Below are 25,055 nucleotides of genomic sequence, written 5' to 3'. Positions count from 1 at the left end.
GAGGAAAACCACCAACCAAGAATCCTATATCCAGCAAAGCTGTCCTTCAAATATGAGGGAGAGCTGAGAATATTTTCTGACAAACAGACAATGAGAGAATTTGTGAACAAGACACCTGCCCTACAGGAAATACTAAAGGGAGCACTACAGAGTGATAGGGGGAGACAGGAGTACATGATTTGGAACACAATTTTGGGAGATGGTAGCACAGCAATGTAAGTACACTGAACTAAGGTAACTATGAATATGGTTGAGAGAGGAAGGTTGGGAGCATGTGAGACACCAGAAGAAAGGAGGAAAGATAACGACTGGGACTGTGTAACTTGGTGAAATCTAGAGTGTTCAACAATTGTGATAAAATGTACAAATATGTTCTTTTATGAGGGAGAACAAGCAAATGCCAACCTTGCAAGGTGTTAAAAATGGGGAGGCATTGGGGGAGGGGTGAAATGAACATAAACTAGAGACTGTAACTAACAGAATCATTGTATTATGCTTCCTTTAATGTGACAAAGGCAATGTACCAAGATAAATGCAGGTAAGAGGGGGGGATAGGGGAGGCATATTAGACAATTGACATTGGTGGTGTTGTCTGACTCTTTACTCTGCTTTAATTGAAGGTTACTTTTCCTTTTGCTGCTTCCTAGCTGTCATTTTTTTTTCCTCTTTCTTTTGCCTCTCTACCTTCTTTGACTCTCCCTCCTGTCTTGTGGAAGAAATGAAGATGCCCTTATATAGATAGTGTGAAGGTGGTGAACACATAAATATATGACCATACAGAGAATCATCGATTATTTACTTAGGATGGAATGTATGGTGTGTGAACAAAACCATATTAAAAAAAAAAAAAAAATGGGTTGCTGACAAAACCTTGAGCGCAATATACTGAGTGAAATAAGCCAGACACATAAGGACAAATATTGCAGGATTTCACTGATAGGAACTAATTATAATATGTAAACTCATAGACATGAAATATAAGGTACCAAGATATAGGATGAGGCTTAAGAATGGGGCGCGGTTGCTTAGAATGAGCAGAATGTTCAGCTGGGATGAACTTAAATGTTTGCTACTGACAGAGGTGTCGGTAGCAAGATGTGAGAATAACTAACAGTGCTGAATTGTGTGTGAATGAGGTGGAAAGGGGAAGCTCAGAGTCATGTATGTCACCAGAAGGAAAGTTGGAGGTCAAAAGATGGGAATGTGTAAAACTTAATCCTATGGTGGGCAATGTCCATTATTAACTGTACAAATATTAGAAATCTCTTCCATGGACCAGAACAAATGTATGACAATACAATTAGAAGTTAATAATAGAGGAGCATATAGGGAAGAAATATATACCTATTGCAAACTATATACTACAGTTAGTAGTATTTCAACTTTTTTTCATAAACAGTAACAAATGTACTATACCAACACTACGAGTCAACAATTGAGGGGGGTTGGTTAGGGATACAGGAGGATTCGAGTTTCCTTTTCTTTTTTTCTTTTTTCATCTTTTACTTTATTTCTTGTCTGGAGTAATGAAAAGCTTCTAAAAATTGAACAAAAATTAAGTGTGGCTATGGATGCACAGCTGTATGAGGGTACCAGGGGCAACTGATTGTCTACTTTGGATCTTTGGATAATTGTATGGTATCTGAACAATCCCAATAAAAATTTAAAAAAAAAAAAACACTTACTACAAAGCTACCATAATTAAAACAGTGTAACTGGCATAAGGATAGATATATAGACCAATGGAGTATAATTGAACATCCAGAAATAAACTCAAACAGCTAGTTGATTTTCAAAAAGGGCACCAGGTCCATTCTACAGGGGAAAATATTCTCTTCAAAAAATTGTGCTGGGAAAACTGTAAATCCATCTGTAAAAGAATTAATTTGGGCTCCTACCTCTCATCATATAAAAAATTTTACTCAACCATAAAACAGAAGGAAACAGAGGGGATCTTTAGGATCTAGTATTAGGTGGTGGATTTTTATATAAGATACCAAAGCGCAACAAACAAAAGAAAAATAGATAATTTGGACTTGGTCAAAATTTAAAACCTTTCTGCTTCAAAAGAGACTAACAAGAAAATGAAAAGACAACACACAGAATAGGAGAAAAATTTGTGAATCATATATCTGATAAGGGATTTGTGTCTAGAATATATAAAGAATGTCTGAAACTCGACAATAAAAAGACAAATAACCCAATTAAAAATGGGCAAAGGATCAGAAAAGACATTTTTGAGTAGACATTTCTCCAATGGACCAGAAATATCTTGAATTGTACACTTTAAGTTGGTGAGATGTGTGGTATGTGAAATATGTAAATCTCAATAGAGCTGTTAACTAAATAAAGAAACAAATAAATAATAAACCTGCCAAGTCCATTAATTCTGAGAGGTGATTCAGATGTCCACTTTGATTAAATTTTTATCACTTCTCCTAAGCTTTATGTGTTTAGTTTCTATATTGCTAGATAATATTTGACTTCTATTATTCATGAATTGTATCTTTTATCATTATATAATATTCCTCTGTATACTGTTTAGTGGTTTGACTCCTAAATTCCACTTTTTAAAAATGTCATATTAATGGGTGCATGGTGCATGTGGTTTCTCAATGGCCATCATAAAGCAGGACCTTTGACATACTTTTATTTACTTACCAACTTCACTTCCTCATTATAATATCATCACCACAATCTTAAGACCTCTGGGACTATTTTTCTTTTCCTTTTTTGAATTTTATTATAGCTGTTTATTTACTTTAAAATTTTTCCAAACAATCTCCCTCCTCCCCATCCTCTGGTCACCTCTAATCTACTTTCTGTTTCTGCAGATTTGCTATTCCTAATCATCTTTTCTCTTATAAGTGATACACAATATTTGTCCATAAGTGGACAAGATTATTCCACTGAGCACAATATTTTCAAGGTTCTTCCAAGTTTCCGGATGTCTCAAAATGTCACTTCTTTTTTTGTAATTCTGTTTTTTTTTTAATTTTATTAATGAAATTGTAGGTTTACAGAAAAATTATGTATAAAATACAAAGTTCCCATATATCACCCTATCATTAGCATCTTTCATTAGTATGGTTCATTTGTTGCAATTGATGAAAGAACATTTTATGATTGTCTCTTTTTTAATAAAATTTATTAGGTACACATGTGAGAGAACATGTACTCCTACAAGAAAAGAAAGGTTAGAGGCAAGAGGTCTATAATTGTCTCTTACAGTTCATGGTTCTCCTAAGGGTTCCCTTTGTTATACACACCCATGGATATTTTTTTTTTTTTTTAGTTTTTATCCTAGTAACATATATAAAAACCATCATTTCCCACTTTTAACCACATTCAACTATATATTTCAGTGCTATTCATACATTCTCAGAGTTGTGCTACTATCATCACAATCCATTACCAACACTTCACATCGTCCCACTTTAAGGATTAACATCCATTACCTGCCCCCACCTGGGCTCCTGGTAACCTACATTCTAGTTTTTTATTCTATGAATTTGGCTATTCTAATTATTTTTCAATGAGATTATACAATAGCCTTTTGTATCTGGTTATTTCATTCACCATGATGTTTTCAAAGTTCATCCATGTTGTTGCAGGTATCAGAACTTCATTAATTTTTATGGCTGAATAATATTCAACTGTGTGTATATACCATATTTTGTTTACCAATTCGTTGGTTGGTGGACGATTGGGTTGCTTCCATCTTTAGGCAACTGAATAATGCTACTATGAACACTGTGATGCAAATATTTGTTTGAGTCCCTCCTTTCAATTGTTTTGGGTGGAATTTCTGGGTCATATGGAAATTATATATTTTAATTTTCTGAGGAACTGCCAAACTATCTTCCACAGTGGCTGTACTATTTTATATTCCCAATAGTGAGTGAGTGTTCTTATTTCTTCACTCTCCAAGACTATATTTTTTCATTTTTTAATAGTAGCCATTTTAGTGGATGTGAAATGACATCTCATTGTGGTTTTGATTTGTATTTCCCTAATTTATAATGATGCTGACCATCTTTTCATGTGCTTTTTGATCATTTGTATATCCTCCTTTGAGAAATGTGTATGCAAGTCCTTTGCCCATTTTTAAAATGGGTTGTTTATCTTTTTGTTGTTAAGTTAGAGGATTTTCTGTATTTTCTGGTTATTAAATGCTTATCATATGTGCTTTCCAAATATTTTCTCTCATTATGAAGGTTGTCATTTTACTTTCATGAAAAAGTCCATTGATTCATAAGAGTTTTAAATATGGATGAGGTCCCATTTACCTGTTTTTTTTCCTTTGTTGCTTGTGCAACCATTGCCTAACATAAGCTCCCGAAGATGCTTCCCTGTGTTTTCTTCTAGGAGTTTTATGGTTCTGGTTCTTATATTTAGGTCTTCAATCTATTTTGAGTTTATTTTGGTATTTGGGGTGAGGAAGGGGTCCATGTTCTTTCTTTTGCACATGGACATCCAGTTTTCCAGCACCATTTCTTGAAGAGGCTATTCCTTCCATGTTGTGTGGGACTTGGCATCCTTATTAAAAATCAGTTGGCCAAGACTCGGGCAAGATGGCGGCATAGAGAGGAGTGGAAGCTAAGTAGTCCCCCTGGAACAACTACAAAAAACCAGAAACAACTAGTAAATAATCCAGAATAACTGCGTGGGGGGACAAACGAGACCATTCACTCATCATATACCAACCTGAATTGGGAGGAATGCCTGAGAACACAGCATAAAATCTGTAAGTAAAACCTGCGGAACCAAGTCGTGAGACCCCCTCCCCCATAGCCCGAGCTGCGGAGCCTCGTGGTGCCAGAGAGAAGCTCTCTCCCAGCAAGTGAATATAGCTCAGCGGAGCTCCAACTGGGGTTTTAAGTAGCGAGTGTGAACTGCTCACTACAGGTACGCATCCCCAAAAAACAGACAGAGGCTTTGGGTGATGACTGACCTGGGAGAGCCAGAGGGTTGCCTTGGACTGGGTCTGAAGGGGACTATCTGTTTCTTTTTTGGCTCAGTGGAGAAAGCCCCAGTCATTTTCGGTTTCCAGGGCTGTGACTCTGGGAAGGGTGGAGACACCAACAAGCAGAGAGTGAGACCATTGAAATGCTAATGACCTCCACCTGGGGGGTCTGTCTTCTCTAGGAGGAAAGGGGTGGGGCCCTTTCCATTCAGAACCAGACCCCAGAGCCTGGGGGAACACGGCCATACCTCCTCACACCAGTCAAGAATTATAGGCTAACAGGCGTCACCTGCTGGGCAGAAAAGCACAGTGACCCGAGGCATCACAGGGTGGAGCAATTTTCTAAGACACACCTGCAGGGAAACCAGATACTGAATATTTCTTCCCTCTGGGACCTGAGCCTGTTCTGGTCTGGGAAAACCTGATTTGGATAACCAAGGAAACCATGCCTAGACAACAGAAAGTTACAACCTACAGTAAGAAAAACAAAGTTATGGCCCAGTCAAAGGAACAAACGTACACTTCAACTGAGATACAGGAATTTAAACAACTAATGCTAAATCAATTCAAAAAGTTTAGAGAAGATATTGCAAAAGAGATAGAGGCTGTAAAGGAAGCACTGGGCATGTATATGGCAGAAATCAAAAGTTCAAAAAAACAACTAGTAGAATCTATGGAAATGAAAGGCACAACACAAGAGATGAAAGACACAATGGAAACATACAACAGCAGATCTCAAGAGGCAGAAGAAAACACTCAGGAACTGGAGAACAAAACACCTGAAAGCCTACACGCAAAGGAGCAGATGGAGAAAAGAATGAAAAAATATGAGCAACGTCTCCGGGAACTCATGGATGAAACAAAGTACAAAAATGTATGTATCATTGGTGTCCCAGAAGGAGAAGAGAAGGGAAAGGGGGCAGAAGCAATAATAGAGGAAATAATTAATGAAAATTTCCCATCTCTTATGAAAGACATGAAATTACAGATCCAAGAAGCGCAGCTTACTCCAGACAGAAGAGATATGAATAGGCCTATGCCAAGACACTTAATAATCAGATTATCAAATGTCAAAGACAAAGAGAGAATCCTGAAAGCAGAAAGAGAAAAGCGATCCATTACATACAAAGGAAGCTTAATAAGACTATGTGCAGATCTCTCAGCAGAAACCGTGGAGGCCAGAAGGAAGTGGTGTGATATATTTAAGATACTGAAAGAGAAAAACCGCCAACCAAGAATCCTGTATCCAGCAAAGCTGTCCTTCAAATATGAGGGAGAGCTCAAAATATTTTCTGACAAACAGACAATGAGAGACTTTGTGAACAAGACACCTGCCCTACAGGAAATACTAAAGGGAGCACTACAGGGTGATAGAAGGCAGGAGTGTGTGGTTTGGAACACAATTTTGGGAGATGGTAGCACAGCAATGTAAGTACACTGAACAAAGGTAACTATGAATACGGTTGAGAGAGGAAGATGGGGAGCATGTGAGACACCACAAGAAAGGAGGAAAGATAACGACTGGGACTGTGTAACTTGGTGACTAGTATCTAGAGTATTCAACAATTGTGATAAAATGTACAAATATGTTCTTTTATGAGGGAGAACAAGCAAATGTCAACCTTGCAAGGTGTTAAAAATGGGGAGGCATTGGGGGAGGGATGCAATCAGCATAAACTAGAGACTGTAACTAATAGAATCATTGTATTATGCTTCCTTTAATGTAACAAAGGTGATATACCAAGGTGAATGCAGATAAGAGGGGGGGGATAGGGGAGGCATGTTAGACACTTGACATTGGTGGTATTGTCTGATTCTTTATTCTACTTTGATCTAAGGTTATTTTTCCTTTTGCTGCTTCCTAGCTGTCATTTCTTTTTCCCCTTTCTTTTGCCTCTCTACCTTCTTTGACTCTCCCTCCTGCCTTGTGGAAGAAATGTAGATGCTCTTATATAGATAGTGGTGAAGGTGGTGAACACATAAATGTATGACCATGCAGAAAACTATTGACTATTTACTTGGGATGGAATGTATGGTGAGTGAACAAAACCATATTTAAAAAAATGGGTTGATGACAAAACCTCGAGGGCAATATACTGAGTGAAATAAGCCAGACACATTAGGACAATTATTGCAGGGTCTCACTGATAGGAACTAATTATAATATGTAAACTCATAGACATGAAATATGAGGTACCAAGATATAGGGCAAGGCTTAAGAATGGGGAGTGGTTTCTTAGTATGAGCAGACTGTTCAATTAGGATGAACTTAAATGTTTGGAAATGAACAGGGTTGTTGGTAGCAAGATGTGAGAATAACTAACAGTGCCGAATGGTGTGTGAATGAGGTGGAAAGGGGAAGCTCAGAGTCATATATGTCACCAGAAGGAAAGTTGGAGGTCAAAAGATGGGAATGTATAAAATTGAATCCTATGGTGGGCAATGTCCATGATCAACTGTGCAAATACTAGAAATCACTTCCATGAACCAGAACAAATGTATGACAATACAATTAGAAGTTAATAATAGAGGGGCATATAGGGAAGAACTATATACCTATTACAAGCTATATACTACAGTTAGTAGTATTTCAACATTTTTTCATAAACAGTAACAAATGTACTATGTCAATACTACGAGTCAACAATTGAGGGGGGGTTGGTCAGGGATAGGGGAGGATTAGAGTTTCCTTTTCTTTTTTTCTTTTTTCATCTTTCACTTTATTTCTTGTCTGGAGTAATGAAAAGTTTCTAAAAATTGAACAAAAGTTAAGTGTGATGGATACACAGCTGTATGAGGGTACCCAGGGGCAAGTGATTGTACACTTTGGATCTTTGGATAATTGTATGGTATCTGAACAATCTCAATAAAATTGAAAAAAAAAATCAGTTGGCCATAAATGTGAGGGTTGATTTCTGAACTCTCAATTTGATTCCCTTGCTGGTTTGGATATATTCTGTCCCCCAGAAAAGCCATATTCTTTAATGCAATCTTGTTGGGGCAGACTGATTAGTCTGTTGATTAGGGTGGAAACTCTGATTGAATTATTTCCATGGAGGTGTGGACCCCACCCATTAATGGTGGGTCTTAATTAGATCTCTGGAGTCCTTTAAGAGGAGCTCACACAGAGAGCAGAGAAGACAAAATGACCCAAAAGAAGCTGAGAGAGATATTTTGGAGATGGCTGTTGAAATCTGACACTTGGAGATGCAGACAGAAGGATGTTTGGAGATTGTAGCCCAGAGTTTGCCCTAGAGAAGCTGAGAGAGGACCCCCAGATGCTTAGAAAGAAATGTCTTGGGAGAACAAGAAAGAATGCACAGGAGCTGAGAGAGAGAAACTAAGAGAGGACTCAAGATGCTTAGATGCACAGGAGCTGAAGAAGCTAAGAGAGACAATACCAGAGACATTTTGGAGAAAGCCATTTTGAACCCAGAACCCAGGAGCAAAGAACCAGTAGACACCAGCCACATGCCTTCCCAGCTAATGGAGGTGTTCCATATGCCATCAACCTTTCCTCAGTGAAGATATCCTCTTGTTAATACCTTGGTTTGGACACTTCTATGGCCTTTGAACTGTAAATTTGTAACCAAGTAAACCCCCTTTATAAATGCCAATCCATTTCTGATATTTTGCCTAATGGCAGCTCTAGCAAACTGGAACAATTCCTTTGGTCTATTTTCTGTCCTTGTGCAAGTACCATGCTGTTTTGATTACTGTGGCCTTGTAATAAGTTTTAAGATTGGGAAAACTGAGTCCTCCAAATTCATTCTTCTTTTTCAAAATGGCTTTGGCTATTTGAGGTCCCTTATCTTCATATAAATTTGGTAGTTGTTTTTTCCATTTTTGCAGAGAACGTTTTTGGAATTTTGACTGGGATTGCACTGAATTTGTAAATCAATTTGGGTACAATTGACATCTTAACAGTATTTAGTTTTCTAATACATGAACATGGGATGTCCTTCCATTTATTTAGGTCTTCTTGTTTTCTTTTAACAGTGTTTTTTAGTTTCCTGTGTATAAATCCTTTGCATTTTGGTTGGATTTATTCCTCAATATTTGATTCTTTTAGGTGCTATTGTAAATGGATTTTTTTCTTGATTTTTTCTTCTGCTTTTTCATTGCTAGTGTATAGAAACACTATAAATTTCTGTCACTTTGCTGAATTCGTTTTCTAGGTCTGTTAGCTTTGTTATGGAAGTTTTCAAGATTATCTATATATTAAATGATATCATCTACAAATAGGGAGTTTCATTTTTTCCTACAAATTTGGATGTCTTTCATTTCTTTTTCTTGCCTAATTGCTCTGGCTAGAGCTTCCACTACAATGTTGACTAACAGTGGTGACAGAGAGTATCTTTGCATTATTCCTGATCTTAGAGGGAAAGCTTTCAGTCTTTCACTGTTAAGTATGATGTTAGCTATAGGTTTTTCATATATGTCCTTTATCATTTTGAGGAAATTTCCTTGTATTTCTAGTATTCTGAGTGTTTTTATCAAGAAGGGGTGTTGGATATTGTCAGATTCCCTTTCTGCATCAATGAGATGAACACATGCTTTTTATCTTTCATTCTGTTAACGGGCTGTTATATTAATTGATTTTCTTATGTTGAACCACGCTTGCATACCTGGGACAAATCCCACTTACTCATGATGTAAAATTCTTTTAGTGCACAGTTGGATTCAGTTTGCTAGTATTTTGTTGAGTACATTTTGCATCTGTATTCATAAGGGACATTAACCTGTCTATGAAATCTTGTAGTTTCTTTGACTTTGTTATGAGGGTGATGTTGGCCTCATAGAATGAGTTAGGGAGTGTTCTCTCTTCTTCAATTTTTTGGAAGAGTTTGAGCAGTATCAGTGTTAATCCTTCTGGTAATGTTTGTTAAAAATTTTCCTTTAAAGCCATCTGGTCCTGGGCTTTTCTTTGTTGGTAAGATTTTGGCTACTCATTCAATCTCTTTACTTATTATTGCTTTGTTGAGATCTTCTATTTCTTCTAGAGTCAGTGAATGTGGTTTGGGCATTTCTAGGAATTTGTCCATTTCATCTAGGTTCTCTAATTTGTTGGTGTATCATTATTCATAGTATTTTCTTATAAACCTGTTTATTTCTGTGGGATCCTTAGTAATGTTTCCATTTCGTTTCTGATTTTTAGTTATCTCTATCTCCTTTTTTATTTGTCAGTGTAGCCAAAGATTTGTCAATTTTATTGACCTTTTCATAGAACCAAATTTTGGTCTTGTTGATTCTGTTGATTCTTTTTTTCTCTTTTTCTCTATTTCACTTATCTCCACTTTCATCTTTGTTATATACTTCCTTCTGCTTGGCTGTAAGTTTCGTTTGCTCTTCTTTTCCTAGATCCTCTGGTTTTGAGGTTAGGTCTCTGATTTGAGATCTTTCTTTTTCATAAGCAGTTTTATTGAGATATATTCACACATCATACAAGCCATTAAAAGAATACAATTAATGGTTCACAGTATTATCATATAATTGTTCACTCATCACAATCAATTTTAAAACATTTTCATTTCTCCAATAAAAGCTCCAAACATCTATATCCCTTATTCCTTCATTATTGATGCTTAGCATTAGTGTAGTAATTTGTTACTGTTGATGATAGAATATTAAAATACTTAATTATATTTTAAAATATTAAAATATTATAATCTGTAGTCTGCAGTAGGTGCATTTTCCCATATACCACTCTATTATTAACTCCTTGTAATAGTGACATAAATTTGTTCTAGTTCATGAAAGAATATTTTCATATTTGTACTATTAATCACAGTCATTGTCCACCACAAGGTTCTCTGTGAAATACAGTCCCATATTTAATCCACTAGTTTTCCTTCTAATGGCACACATGACTCTAAATTTCCCATTTCAACCACAATCACACACATAATTCAGTGCCATTAATTATGCTTACTATAATGTGCTACAATCATCTATATCCATTTCCAAACACTTGAATTAAACCTAGTTAACAATTCTGCACACTTTAATCATCTGTTCCCCATTCTCTACCCTCTTTCTATCTCCTGGTAACCTGTATTCCTGATTTTAACTTTATGGGTTTACTTATAATAATTAGTTCATATTTGTGCGATCACACAATATTTTTCCTTTTGTGTCTGACTTATTTCATACTACATAATATCCTCAAGGTTCATCCATGTTGTTCCCTGTTTCAGCACTTCATTCATTCTTAGTGCTGAATAATATTCTATTGTATGTACATACCACATTTTGTTTATCCATTAATCAGTTGAAGGATGCTTGTTTGATTCCATCTTTTGGCAACTGTGAATAATGCCACTATGAACATTGATGTACAAATGTCTGTTCATGTCCCCGCTTTCAGTTCTTCTGGGCACATAGCTGGTAGCAGGATTGCTGTATCATATGTCAGTACTATACCTAGCTTCCTGAGGAACCTCCAAAAACTATATTCAAGTGTGGCTTTACCATTTGACATTCCCATCAGCAGTGAATAATTGTTCCTATTTCTCCACATCCTTTCCAACCCTTCTAGTTTTCTGTGTGTTTAATAGTGGTCATTCTAATAGGAGTGAAATGATATCTCATTGTGGTTTTGATTTGCTTTCCGTCATAGTGAAGTTGAGCATCTTTTTTATATGTTTTTTAGTTATTTGCATTTCCTCTTTGGAAAAATGTATACTTATGTCTTTGCCCATTTTTAGTTGGCTGTTTCTTTTTATTGTTGAATTGTAGATTTCTTTATATATTCTGGATATCAAGCATTTAATGGATATGTGGTCTCTAAATATTTTCTCCCATTGAGTAGGCTGCTTTTTCACCTTTGACAAACTCCTTTGACGCACAACTGTTTGGAGGAGGTACCATTTGTCTATTTTCACTATCTTTGCTTGTGCTTTGGTTGTAAAGTCTAAGACATTATCACCTACTACTAGTTCTTGAAGATGTTTCCCCATTTTCTTCTAGGAGTTTTATGGTTATGGCTCTTACATTTAGGTTTTTGATCCATTTTGAGTTTATTTTTGTATATGGTATGAATTGGGGTACTCGTCCATTCTTTTGAATATGGATATCCAGTTCACCCAGTACCATTTATTGAAGAGACTGTTCTTTCCCAGTTCAGTGGACTTTGGAGACTTGTCAAAAATCAATTAACCACTGATCTGAGGGTCTATTTCTGAGCTATCAATTCAATTCCATTGATCAACATGTCAATCTGTATGCCAGTACCAAGCTATTTTGACCACTGTAGCTTTGTAATATGCTTTGAAGTCAAGAAGTGTGAGTCCTCCAGCTTCATTATTCTTTTTCAAGATATTTTTGGCTATTCAGAGCCCTTTACCCTTCCAAATAAATTTGATAATTGTCTTTTCCATTTCTGCAAATTAAGCTCTTGGAATATTTATTGGTATTGTATTGAATCTGTAAATCAATTAGGGTAGAAATGATATTTTAACAGTATTTAATCTTCCAAGGCTTGAATATGAAATATCTTCCCATTTATTTAGGTTTTCTTTTATTTAGTTTAGGAATGTTTTGTAGTGTTCTGTGTGCACATCCTTTACATTGTTGGTTAAGTGTCTTCCTAAATATTTGATTCTTTTATTTGCTATTGTGAATGGATATTTTGTCAATTTCCTTGTCAGATAGCTCATGACAGTACTGATTTTTGTATGTTGATCTTGTATCCCACCACTTTGCTGAACTCATTCATTAGCTGTAGTAGCTTTGCCATAGTTTTAGGGGACTTTCTAAATATAGGATCATTTCATATGCAAATAGTGAAAGTTTTACTTCTTCCTTTCTGATTTGGATGCTTTCTATTTCTTTTTCTTGCATAATTGCTATAGCTATAACTTCTAACACAATGTTGAATAACAGTGGTAACAGTGGACCTCCTTGTCTTTTTCTCAATCTTAGTGGGAAAGTTTTCAGTCTCTCACCATTGAGAATGATGTTAGCTGTGGGTTTTTCATATATATCCTTTTATTACTATCTTCTGAAGTGCTTCTATCTATTAAAGGAAACTGGATTTTGTCTAATGCCTTTTCTGCATTAATTGAGATGATCATATAGTTTTCTCTTTTGATTCATTAATGTACCATATTACACTAACTGATTTTCTTGTGTTGAACAACCCTGGAATTCCCTAGAATAAAACTCACCTGATCATGGTGTATAATTTTTTGAATGAGTTGTTGGATTTGATTTGCAAGTATTTTGTTGAAAAATTTTCCATCTATATTCACTAGAGACTGGTCTGTAATTTTCTTTTCTTGTAGTATCTTTATCAAGCTTTAGTATTAAGATGATGTTAGCTTCATAGAATGAGTTAGTTAGTGTTCCCTCTGCTTCAAATTTTTGGAAGAGTTTGAGAAGGGTTGGTATTGATTCTGAAATGATTGGAAGAATTCACCTGTGAAGCCATATGGTCCTGGGCTTTCTTTATTGGGAATTTTTTGATGGCTGATTTGATCTCTTTACCTGTGATTGTTTTGTTAATGTCTTCTATTTCTTTCCCAGTCAGCATAGGTGGTTTGTGTGTTTGTAGGAAATTGCCCATTTCATCTAATTTGTCTAGTTTGTTGGCATACAGTTCTTCATAGTATCCTCTTATGATCTTTTTATTTCTATGGGGTCAATGGTAATGATCCCCCTCTCATTTCTGATGTTTTTATTTGCATCTCTCTCTTTTTGTCTTTATCAGTCTAGCTAAGGTTTGTCGATTTTATTGATCTTCTCAAAGACCCAATTTTTTGTTTTATTGATTCTCTCCATTGTGTTTTTTGTTCTCAATTTAATTTATTTCCATTCTAATCTTTGTTATTTCTTTCCTTCTACTCACTTTGGGATACATTTGCTGTTCTTCCTTTAGTTTTCCCAGCTGTTCAGTTAGGTCTTTGATTTTAGTTCTTTCTTCCTTTTTAATGTAGGTATTTAGGGCTACAAATTTCTGTCTCAGCACTGCCTTCACTACATCCCATAAGTTTTGATATATTGTGTTCTCATTTTCATTTATCTTGAGATATTTACTGATTTCCCCTGCAATTTCTACTTTGACTCACACATTGATTAAAAGTATGTTATTTAACTTCCATATATTTGTCAGTTCTCTGGCTGTTATTTCTCTTTCCATTATCAGAGAAAGTGTTTTGTATAATTTCAATCTTTTAAAATTGTTAAGACCTGCTTTGTTGCGGTCGCGGTTACTGCTTCTAGGGGGAGGGGCGGCCGGTAGCTGAGCCCTCAGCTCTCGGGGCTGCTCAAGGGGTACCGGCGGCGGGGGCTCTTTCCCGGAGGCGAGGGCGAGGCGGAGGACGTGGCCGGGGTCCTCGGCGGGAGGCGTGCAAGGTATGGAGGGCGGCGATAGGGACAAGACACTCTTCATCCAGTAGGAGTATGCGCCAAAGAGATTTATTCAGGGGTGATTACAGGTTATATAGGCTGGTAAGAAGGGCAGGGCTGGAAAGGAGGTGAAGCAGCCTTAAATGGCAATATTGAAGGGATAGGGGCTAGGATTGGTTCTGAGAGAACGCCGGAGCCGTAGCAGCGGGGCGGGGGTTGTTCTGGCCACGGTGCATGCGCGCTGGCGGTGGCAGGAGTGGCCTTGGCACCAGGGAGTGAGTGGGTAAGATAAGGAAGTGGGGAAAGGGCAGTTGGGAGAAAGGCGGTTTCCTCCGGCAAGCCTCCCCTGCCAGTGGCATTTTGGGTGAGGAAAAGGGAGCTGCCTTGACCTCGCTCCCCAGGCTCGGGGGGGCTGCAGAGGGCACTCACGCCCGTACCTACTACCCTCCCCAGGGGGTGATATCAGGTCCCCTGGCCCAGGCCTGGTAAGTCGAGGTACAAGCTCAGTCACCCGCAATTCCCCTTTCTTTTCTAATTAGAGGAAGAGGCTTTACCGGAGAGGCCCGCTAAGGGTGAGGGAAGGGGGAGGTTAGGGAAGGGAAAAAAGGGGTTGACGGTGGCTCAGCGAGGCTGGAGCTCAGTGTTGGTGTGGTGCCCGGGCGCTTGACAATGGCTTCGCTGCAGCGGGCTGGGCGAAGGTGAGGGGTTTAAAGTTCAGGGGTTCAGAGAAGCTGGAACTCGAGGCGAGAGCGATGTTCAGGTGATTGAGAAGGGCCTCGCGGTTGGCGAGTCGACCGGTGGCGTTGAGGTCGCGGAGGGTTGGCTGTCATCTTGGAGTGGGGGGCGTCAGAGGTGGCGAGTCGCTGATACTGGATTTGCACGAACGAGGAAAAAATGGCATCCGTTTGTTTTCTTACAAGCTGGACAATTTTGCGGATGAGGCAGGTCCTAAGATGAGAGCTAGAATAATTATTAATAAGGGGCCAAGAAAAGGAAGGATGTATGGGAGGATGGGAGTGAAAAAACTGGACTAATAACTGGTGGCTTCACGATTTCTTTTACGCTTTTCCAGTCCCTCTCGGACCCTTTTCAGGCTGTCTTTGACGAGACCTGTGGAATTGGCATATACACAGCACTCTTCTCCTAGGGCGGCGCAGAGGCCTCCTTTTTTGAGGAGGAGAAGGTTAAGACCTCGGCGGTTTTGGAGCACTACTTCAGAGAGGGAATTGACAGAATTTTTTAGATGGTGAATAGCGTTTTGTAAGTGATGAATGTCTTCGTCAACAGCCGCCCTGAGGTGAGTTAGGGCGGAGTCTTGACTGGCTAGTGCAGCGATTCCGGTGCTAGTGCCGGCAAGACCTAGGAGGGAGGCAATTGTAAGGACGGTGATGGGCTCTCGCTTTTGCAGTGGGGCAGGAGCCGCAGTTTTTTCCAGACGGAGGAAGAAGTCTTTTTCGCTGTGGTATAAGACTCTAGGGATAAGGACAATTAGGAGGCAAGTTTCTTTATATTCATTGATGACATTCGTGCTGAGACAGGGGGTAAGTCCTGTAGAGGAGCAGAGCCATTGGGAGGAGTTATGAGGAATAAGAAATTTGGCAGAGCTGCTGGGAGATGAATAGCTGGCACAGGCAGTGAGGTCGGGAGAGTTACTGGAGCGAGGGCGGACGCACTTTCCCGTATAGGAGACTGAATGAAAGGTTAGAGGGACGGCAGAGGTATTCCAATTGCATTCTAAGGGGCTGTTTTCTGTGCTTTCTGAAAAGGAGAGGTTGGAGGCAACGGGCTCGTATAGAGAGGAAGAGGTGGAGAGGCAGAGCCAGCAGGATGAGGTAAAATTGGGGTTGGAGGAGTTTACTGAGGCAAAGGCGGCTTGGATGAGGCTGAGGAGGGGAGAGGAATAACGAGAAGGGGGCAAAGGAAGCTGGGGTGGTGGGGTTTGAGATGTAGTTGAAGTGCGTTTAGCCGGAGCTAAGGTGCGGCTGGAGGGCTGTGGAAAAAGAGGGTTAATGACCTTGTTGGGACTAATATTAAAGGGCTTTTTTATAATAGTATCTTTCTTTGGTTGGTTTATAGCCTCCTTTCTTATGAATATAAGGGTTCCCCGATCGAACCCCGATAGCCAAATTCGGAAGCCCCAAGTTTTACCCAAGAGCCAAGACGTATCGGTAGGGTTTTGTATGGTGAGCATTAGTCTTTTAGGACAAGGGTACCTGTTGAAATAGCGATAGCCTGAATTTTGGCAAGAATACGGGATTACTGCGAGGTTTAGAAATTTGTCAGGGACAGAAGGTTTCCAGCCAGTGGCTATTGTTTCACACCCCCAGTACGGGCAGTAATAGTTTGTTGGGGATTTGCAGTATGATTTTCCAGGATTTGAAGCTGGACACATATAATAATCCTGAATATTTAGGCTGCCTGGATAACTAGGAAGGTTTGGATTAGGAGGGACAAACAGATCAATGGCATAAAAGACGAAGGAGGGAGATCCCGCTGTGGTGTTGGAAAAAATTATTGTGGAGTCTTTCCAACGCGCAAGGGTCCACTTCCAAGGCTGGTGGGGATCGCCCTGGGTAGAAGAGGCAAGAACTAACATGACCATTAGAAGGGAGGTTATGCTTGGGTGAGGGTTGAGAGGGTGTATGACATGGTGTTTTGCCTGTTTATAGAGGCGTATAATTTTTCTAATTTCTCGCCGCTGCTGCGCTCTGCTCGGACTGGGGTTCAGGCCCAGGTGTACTGTTGTCATCTGGTGCACCAGGCTGCGGAGACGACGGCGTTCCCGTCTCGTTGAACGCGTGGTTGCTGGTGGCGGGCCGGATTGCCCTTCCTGGGATCCATATTGGTTGTGCTGCATCATCTGGGAAAACACAAGCAAACCCGCGCCCCTGGGCGAGAAGTGGGGAGGGACCTTTCCAGGTATTATTCTCCGGGTCCTTCCAGTAAACCATCGGGGCCTGGGTGGGCCTATACGAGGGCCCCCAATGTTTATGTAGGGGCGAAAGCCCTTCCTTATTGAATGTGAGTAGATTAAGGTGAATAAGGGCTGCTATAACAAGGTCCCCTGGAGTTGCCTGGGGGAGCATTGCCCTTTCTTTCTCAATTTGTATTTTTAAGCGGCGATGGACTGCTTCTACAATGGCTTGCCCCTGTGGATTATAGGGGATGCCGAAATGATGAGTGATGTTATATAACTGAAGAAAAGCCGCAAAAGAGGCACTGCGATAGGCAGGCCCATTGTCTGTTTTTAGGTCCCAAGGGACTCCCATGAAGAGAATTCCTTGTCTCAGGGCTTTGATACAATGTTTGGCCGTTTCCCCGACGAGGGGGACTGCATAACACATAGCTGAAAAGGTGTCAATTATTACATGTACATACTTGAGGCGCCCAAAGGACGGAACATGAGTTACATCCATTTGCCATCTAGAATTGGGTTTTAAGCCTCGTGGGTTGACTCCTTGAGGTTGTAAGGGGCCAAGTGGCGCAAAGGGTGCACAAGTTGCACAATTGCGGATAAGATGTTTACAGGTATTTAAGGGAAGGTTACATAGATGATGTAACGACGTAGCCGAAAAGTGAAACCTGGAATGCAATAACTTGGCCTGGTTAACAGCGTCCCCCGGAGGGGCCGCTGTGTTAGTTAGCATAGCTTGGGTAGTCTGAGCTGAGACCACTTGGTCTACTATACTGTTGCCATTAGCCAAGGGCCCCGGAAGGCCTGAGTGACTACGAATGTGGCTAATGAACCAAGGATCCTGTCGATGCTCCAGGATGCTTCTGAGGTCAGAAAGTGCTTTATCAATGGCCGAGTCTCCCGGGAAAAAGGTGGAAAACGCGAGGACTCGGCAGACCTGATAAGTGTAGAGGCTGTCAGTGAAAATGTTTACTGGGTGGCTGCAGTAGGCGTTTAGTGCGTATGACACTGCCAGAATTTCCCCCACTTGGACCGAATGAAGGTTGACATAACTGAATAGGCGGGGTTCCGGATGGTCCTGTGAATAAGAGAGGAAGGCGAAACGGGTTTTGGAGGTGTCAGTAAAGACGGTATTGGCACCCGGGATGGGTGCAGAGGAGGGGAAAGGATGGAAGGGACTGCGGAAGGGAAGCTTGGCGAGTCCCTGTAACAGCCGATGGCTAGGATAGTGGCAGCTGAATTCCCCCTGGAATCCTTCTAAAAGGATTTGCATGTCCGGGTTGTCACGTATAAGCAGGCGGGTTTGGCCTGTGTCTAGGGGCCAAACAATTTTTTCTGGTGGCTCTCCGAATACATGAACAGCCAAGGTAACTAGATCTGAAGCTAGGCTGATCCAGAGCCGTACTGCGGGGCAAATCTTCCTAAGTCGACTTTTAGCGGGATGCGCCCAAAGTAGAGGGCCTTCCTGCCACAGGCAGCCCATGGGTGTGCCGGGCGTAGGGAGGATGAGTGCTATAAGATTGCCCTCCTTAGTGCTGAACCTGTTGAGACAGCAGGCAGCAAGTGCCTTGTTAATTGCGGCAATGGCTTCTTTTGCCTCTTGGGTGAGCTTAATGCGCCGAGAGATTGCTAGCGGCGGAGCTTCAGGGACACTCAGCAGCATAAAGAGTGGTTGTAGCTGCGCTGTGGTGATCGGCAACGCAGAGCGGAGCCAATTGATTTGACCGCAGAGCTGTTGAAGCTCAGTGATAGTGACCCGGTCCGGTATGTCCAGCTGGGGAGCGGACGGAGCAATGGTTTTATCAATACTAAACCCTAAGAAGGCTAATGGTGGCACAATTTGAACTTTATCGAGTTGAATTGTAAGGCCGAGGTCAGCCAAATTAGTGGTAAGGTCTTTGAGGATTAGAGGAAGCGTCTCGGCGTCTTCAGAGGCCACTAAGATGTCATCCATGTAATGGATGAGCATGGCCTGCTTTCGCAGGGGGGCCACTGCGTGATTAACATACATCTGGCAGATGGCCGGACTGTTACGCATCCCTTGAGGGAGGACTTTCCATTGGTACCTATTAGCCGCACCCGCGTGATTGGGGACGGGAACTGTAAAGGCAAAGCGCGGGCGGTCTCGCTCATGTAGCGGGATGGAAAAGAAACAGTCTTTGATGTCAATGGTGGCTACATGATAGTGAGCCGGGATGGCTACCGGATGGGGAAGGCCAGGCTGCGGGGAACCCATGGGAAGAATATGCTTATTGATTTCCCGCAAATCATTGAGGAGCCTAAATTTCCCTGTGGTTTTTTTATGAATAACAAATACTGGCGAATTATTGGGGCTAGTAGAAGGTTCTATGTGGCCAGCATTCAATTGTTCTTGTACGAGGGCTTGGAGTACTACCAATTTATGCGTGGGAAGGGGCCACTGCTCCACCCATATAGGTTCCTCAGTATCCCACTGCAGAGGAACGGGCGCTGGAGGTGTTAAACGAGCAGTGGCGCACATTATTGGGGGGGCTGCGTGGTAAGCACTGCCCCAGAGGCGGCGAGGATGTCACGGCCCCATAAAATTTGGTCTATGGTGTGTAGAAATAACGGGCGGAAGGTACCTGAGTGGCCTTCTCCATCCTCCCACTTAATGGGTCTTATGGCCTGAAGAGAAGTAGAGGTACCAGTGGCTCCCACTACCGAGGGACCATCAAGAACCATGCACATGGTGGCGTATTGAGCGGGCATGCAAGAGATTTCTGGTCCTGAATCGAGCGTGCCTGTGTACCATTGCCCCTCTATTTTTAATTTACGAGTAGGTTTTTCTGGAGTGAGGGGGACTGTCCAGAGAAGCGTTTTATTGTTGGAGCATTGATTAGTTTTATTGGAACCGGCCGGCACGCTGCCTCTTAGGGGCGGGGCTGAGGCTTGCCCCGCTTGGAGTTTAAAGCCTGCTCAGTGCTTTGGTGTTGACTACCGCCAGGGCACCAGGGATAGCAGAATTTTTTTAAATCTTTCTCGTTAAGGTCTCTGTAGCTGCTTTTGCAATCGCGCGCCCAGTGATAACCACGTTGGCAGCGCGGGCATGGAGTGGGAGGGGGGCGCCCATTGCGTTGCATGGGAGGCGGGCGTTTGGCCTCCGTATTGGGGCATTCCCTGGCAAAATGACCGCTTTGCCCGCATTTAAAACAACCGGTGGTGGCGGCCAAGGCGGCCGTGACGGCGCCAGAGACAGCCTGGGCTAGAGACGTGGCAGCTGGATCAAAGGTGCTGCAGGCGAGAACCCAGTCATCTATCCTTTTTTCCCGCAAGGGAAGAATGGCTTGCTTACAGGGGGGGTTAGCTCCTTCTAGAATGAGTTCGCGGGTGAGCGCTAACTGGGCTTGGGGGTCGGTGACTTTTCTAGCACAGGCCTCTTCAACCCTGGAAACGAAGGTGGCAAAAGGTTCGTTTGGCTCCTGGAGGAGCTTGGTAAATTTGTCAGGTCGACGGGCAGAGCAATTGGCAAACGCGCGTAAGGCGATGCCTCTGAGGACAGTCCAGAAGGTAGCAGGGACATTAATATAAGCAGACGCATTTAGAAATGCTCCAGTGCCCAAATAGGCTTCAGGGGGATGATAGACTCCAAGGGCTGCGTCTTGCTCACTTTGTTGAGCTGCTTCTGCCTGGAAGTGAGCACGCCAGTCAACAAACTGACCGGGGTTAAGAATGGAACAGGCAACCGAGGCCCAGTCTTGGGGAATGCAATAGTCCATGCCGAGATCCTGCAGTATTTGGGAAGCATATGGGCTACCTAACCCGTCCTCCCTGACGGCCCTGCGAAGTTGCTTGATAGTATCTGAGTCAATGGGATACCAGTCATACGGTTTCTGTGGGGTGGGGGCAAGGTTAAGAGGAAAGCATTGAAAAGCACGAGAGAAAGGAGGACGCGCTTGCAGAAGGCTTGGCGCGGGAGTGGGGGTAGGGGGAGCGTTGCCCCAAGGGTTGCCTTGAGGTGTAGAAGGCAGCCAGGGGTTGTTAGTCGGTGGGGTGGAAGGAGCGGCGGCAGCTGCCGGTAGCGGCTCCGAGGGGGAGCTCGCCGAAGGGGGAGGTGGGAGTGGGAGGCCCCAAGCGTCGCAAGATGGCGGCGCGGTGGGCGTGGCTAAGACACAAGATGGTGGATCAGCCCCGCCCTGTGAAAGGGTGGGGCCCAAGGCATAAGATGTCGGACTAGCTCCGCCCTGTGAAAGGGCGGGGTAAAGCGTACGCGGTTTCCGGCCCAGCTTAGGGCTGATGTCATCGCCGGAGCATTTCCTCCCCTCGATGGAAGAAGAAGGAGGAAGTTCGCCATCTTGGCGTGGCGCAGTGTTATTTTGCTTTTTGGGAGTCACCTCGAGCGCGTTGTTAATCTGCTCGACTAAAGACTCCGTGTCTGAGTCATGATTTGAATTAGTATCGCTATCTGAATCTGTTGGCTGGGTTGATAGGGCCTCCTTGGATTTCATGGGGCCTCGATCAGGGGGGAGGGAGCCTTGAAGGCAGGAGCGGATGGTTATTAAGGTGGGGAGCAAGCCGGGAGGGAAGCGCTTGCTCTCATGTTCCATGGCATTAGTGACCCGATCAATAAGACGATCATAAGTAACAGGGTCCCAAAGATGGCAAGTGGTGAGCCATGGGTTAAAGGGCAGCAGGAGGTCCCAGTACACCTGCAGCTGCCGGACAGACACTTTACAGCGATGCGTGTCTAGGAGACCCGCTAGAGCACGAACTTGAGGTGCCTGACATGTAGATATATGATTACCCATAGCTGAGGGGGGAGGAGGGGGGATTGCTCCCGAGCCGGGCCGGCCTGGCTGGCAGGGAGGAGGAGGAGGAGTTGTTTACCGAGCAGAGAGAATGAGATAAACTGTGGCCTTGAGGCCAAAGGAGACGGCGAGAGCAGAAAGCAGTTCCCTTTGGCAACGGGAGCAGTTGGGGGGGGGGCGGTTGCAAAGAGGCACACAGCGCCAAATGAAGAAATAAAAATACAAAGAACTACAGCAAAGTAATGGAGGGGAAGAGGGAGAGCGTTAGGAGGAACGGGGGTCATAGAAGTGCGCATACAAAAGGATGAAGAGAGCGTGGGGGAAGGGAGGAGTTCCTACTGGATGAAGAGAGCGTGGGGGAAGGGATGAGCGGCTTCGGAGCAGTGAACCTCCCACGGCTCCAGAAGCGGCGAAGGAGAGGCGGCCCTACCTTGCAGGCGAGGAAACGGGAAGCTGGAGAGGCGTCCGGGCGAGCGAGCGACCTGCTGAACTGTTGTATGGAGACGCTCCTCACACGGGGCACCAGTTGCGGTCGCGGTTACTGCTTCTAGGGGGAGGGGCGGCCGGTAGCCGAGCCCTCAGCTCTCGGGGCTGCTTAAAGGGTACCGGCGGCGGGGGCTCTTTCCTGGAGGCGAGGGCGAGGCGGAGGACGTGGCCGGGGTCCTCGGCGGGAGGCGTGCAAGGTATGGAGGGCGGCGATAGGGACAAGACACTCTTCATCCAGTAGGAGTATGCGCCAAAGAGATTTATTCAGGGGTGATTACAGGTTATATAGGCTGGTAAGAAGGGCAGGGCTGGAAAGGAGGTGAAGCAGCCTTAAATGGCAATATTGAAGGGATAGGGGCTAGGATTGGTTCTGAGAGAACGCCGGAGCCGTAGCAGCGGGGCGGGGGTTGTTCTGGCCACGGTGCATGCGCGCTGGCGGTGGCAGGAGTGGCCTTGGCACCAGGGAGTGAGTGGGTAAGATAAGGAAGTGGGGAAAGGGCAGTTGGGAGAAAGGCGGTTTCCTCCGGCAAGCCTCCCCTGCCAGTGGCATTTTAGGTGAGGAAAAGGGAGCTGCCTTAACCTCGCTCCCCAGGCTCGGGGGGGCTGCAGAGGGCACTCACGCCCGTACCTACTACCCTCCCCAGGGGGTGATATCAGGTCCCCTGGCCCAGGCCTGGTAAGTCGAGGTACAAGCTCAGTCACCCGCACTTTGTGACCCAAAATGTGGTCTATCTTGGAGAATGATCCATGAGCACTTGAGAAGAACGCATATCCTGCTCTTTTATGGTGGATTGTTTTATATATGTCTGTTAGGTCTTGCTTAAGTTTCATATTATGTAGGTTCTCTGTTTCCTTACTGATCTTCTGTTTAGATGTTCTATCTGTTGATGAGAGTGGTGTGTTGAAGTTTTCCCACTATTATTGTAGAGTTGTCTATTACTCCCTACAGTTTTGCCAGTGTTTCCCTCATGTACTTTGGGGCACCTTGGTTAGATGCATAAATATTTATGATTGTCATTTCTTCTTGGTGACTTGAGCCTTTTATTAATATATAATGTCATTATTTGTCTCATAATAGTTTTGCCTTTAAAGTCTATTTTGCCTGATATTGGTATAGCTACCCCAGGTTTTTTTGGGGTTACTGCTTGTGTGGATTAATTTTTTCCAGCCTTTCACTTTTGACCTATTTGTGTTTCTGGATCTAAAATGAGTCTCTTATAAACAGCACATAGATGGTGTTCCAGTTTGTTAATGATGCCAGAATGCAAAATACCACAAATGGATTGGCTTTTATAAAGGGGGTTTATTTGGTTACACAGTTACAGTCTTAAGGCATCAACTATAGGTTACCTTCACCAAAGGAAGGCCAATGGCACCCAGAAAACCTCTGTTAGCTGGGAAGGCACATGGCTGGCATCTGCTCTGGGGTTCTGATTTCAACATGAGTTTCTCCAAAGACATTTCTCTCTAGGCATCTGGGGTTATTAGTTTCTCCCAGGCAAACTCTGGAGTAGCAAAAGTCTACTTTAAATGGCCATCTTCAAAATGTCTCTCTTGGCTGCAGCATCAAGTATTTCTGAGCTCTTATAGGGCTCCAGTGATTTAATTAAGACCCACACTGAATGGGTGGGGCCACACCTCCATGGAAATAATCCAATCAGAGTTATCACCTACAGTTGGATGGGTCACATTTCCATGGAGACAACCGAGTCCAAATGTTCCAACCTAATCAAGACTAAATATGTCTGCCCCCACAAGATTGCATCAAAGAACCTGGTGTTTTAGGGGACATAATACATCCAAGCCAGCACAGATGAATCATATTTTTTATCCATTCTCAAACTGGTGACTTTTAACTGAGGAGTTTAATCCATTAACATTCAATGTCATTACTGTAAAGGTGGTATTTACTTCAACCATTTTATCCTTTGGCTTTTATTAGGTCTATAATAATAAAAAAATCTTATTTTTTTCTCTCTTTGTTGTTTTAGTTACCCTTACTGATAATCTTCATTTCTGCACTCTCCTCCACTCTCTCCTGTCTTTTCTTTTCAGTCAGCAGAACTCCCTTTAGTATATCTTGTAGGGCAGGTCTCTTGTTAATAAACTCAGCTTCTGTTTATCTGTGAATATTTTAAACTCTCCCTCCCTTTTGAAGGACAGCTTTGCTGGATAAAGAATTCTTGACTGGCAATTTTTCTTTTTCAACATTTTAAATATATTGTACCTCTGACTTCTCATGAGAAATCAGCCATTAGTATTATTTGACTTCTCTTATATATGGTGAATCACTTTTCTCTTGCTGTTTTCAGGATTCTCTCTTTATCTTTGGCATTTGACCATTTGATTAGTATGTGTTTCCTCTGACTTATTCTGCTTGGAGTATGCTGCACTTCTTTGATGTGCATATATTTGTCTTTCAGCCAATATTTTCTCAAATATTCTCTCTAGCCCTTTTCCCTTCTCTCCTCCTTCTGGGACACCCATGAAGTGTATATTTTTGCAACTTGTGTTATAAATTATTTTCCTGGGATCCTGCTCAAATTTTTTCATTCTTTTATTTATCTATTCTTTT

The sequence above is a fragment of the Choloepus didactylus genome, chromosome 22 (genome assembly GCF_015220235.1).
Source record: "Choloepus didactylus isolate mChoDid1 chromosome 22, mChoDid1.pri, whole genome shotgun sequence".
Classification (NCBI taxonomy): domain Eukaryota; kingdom Metazoa; phylum Chordata; class Mammalia; order Pilosa; family Megalonychidae; genus Choloepus; species Choloepus didactylus.
This window is presented reverse-complemented; position numbering follows the sequence as displayed.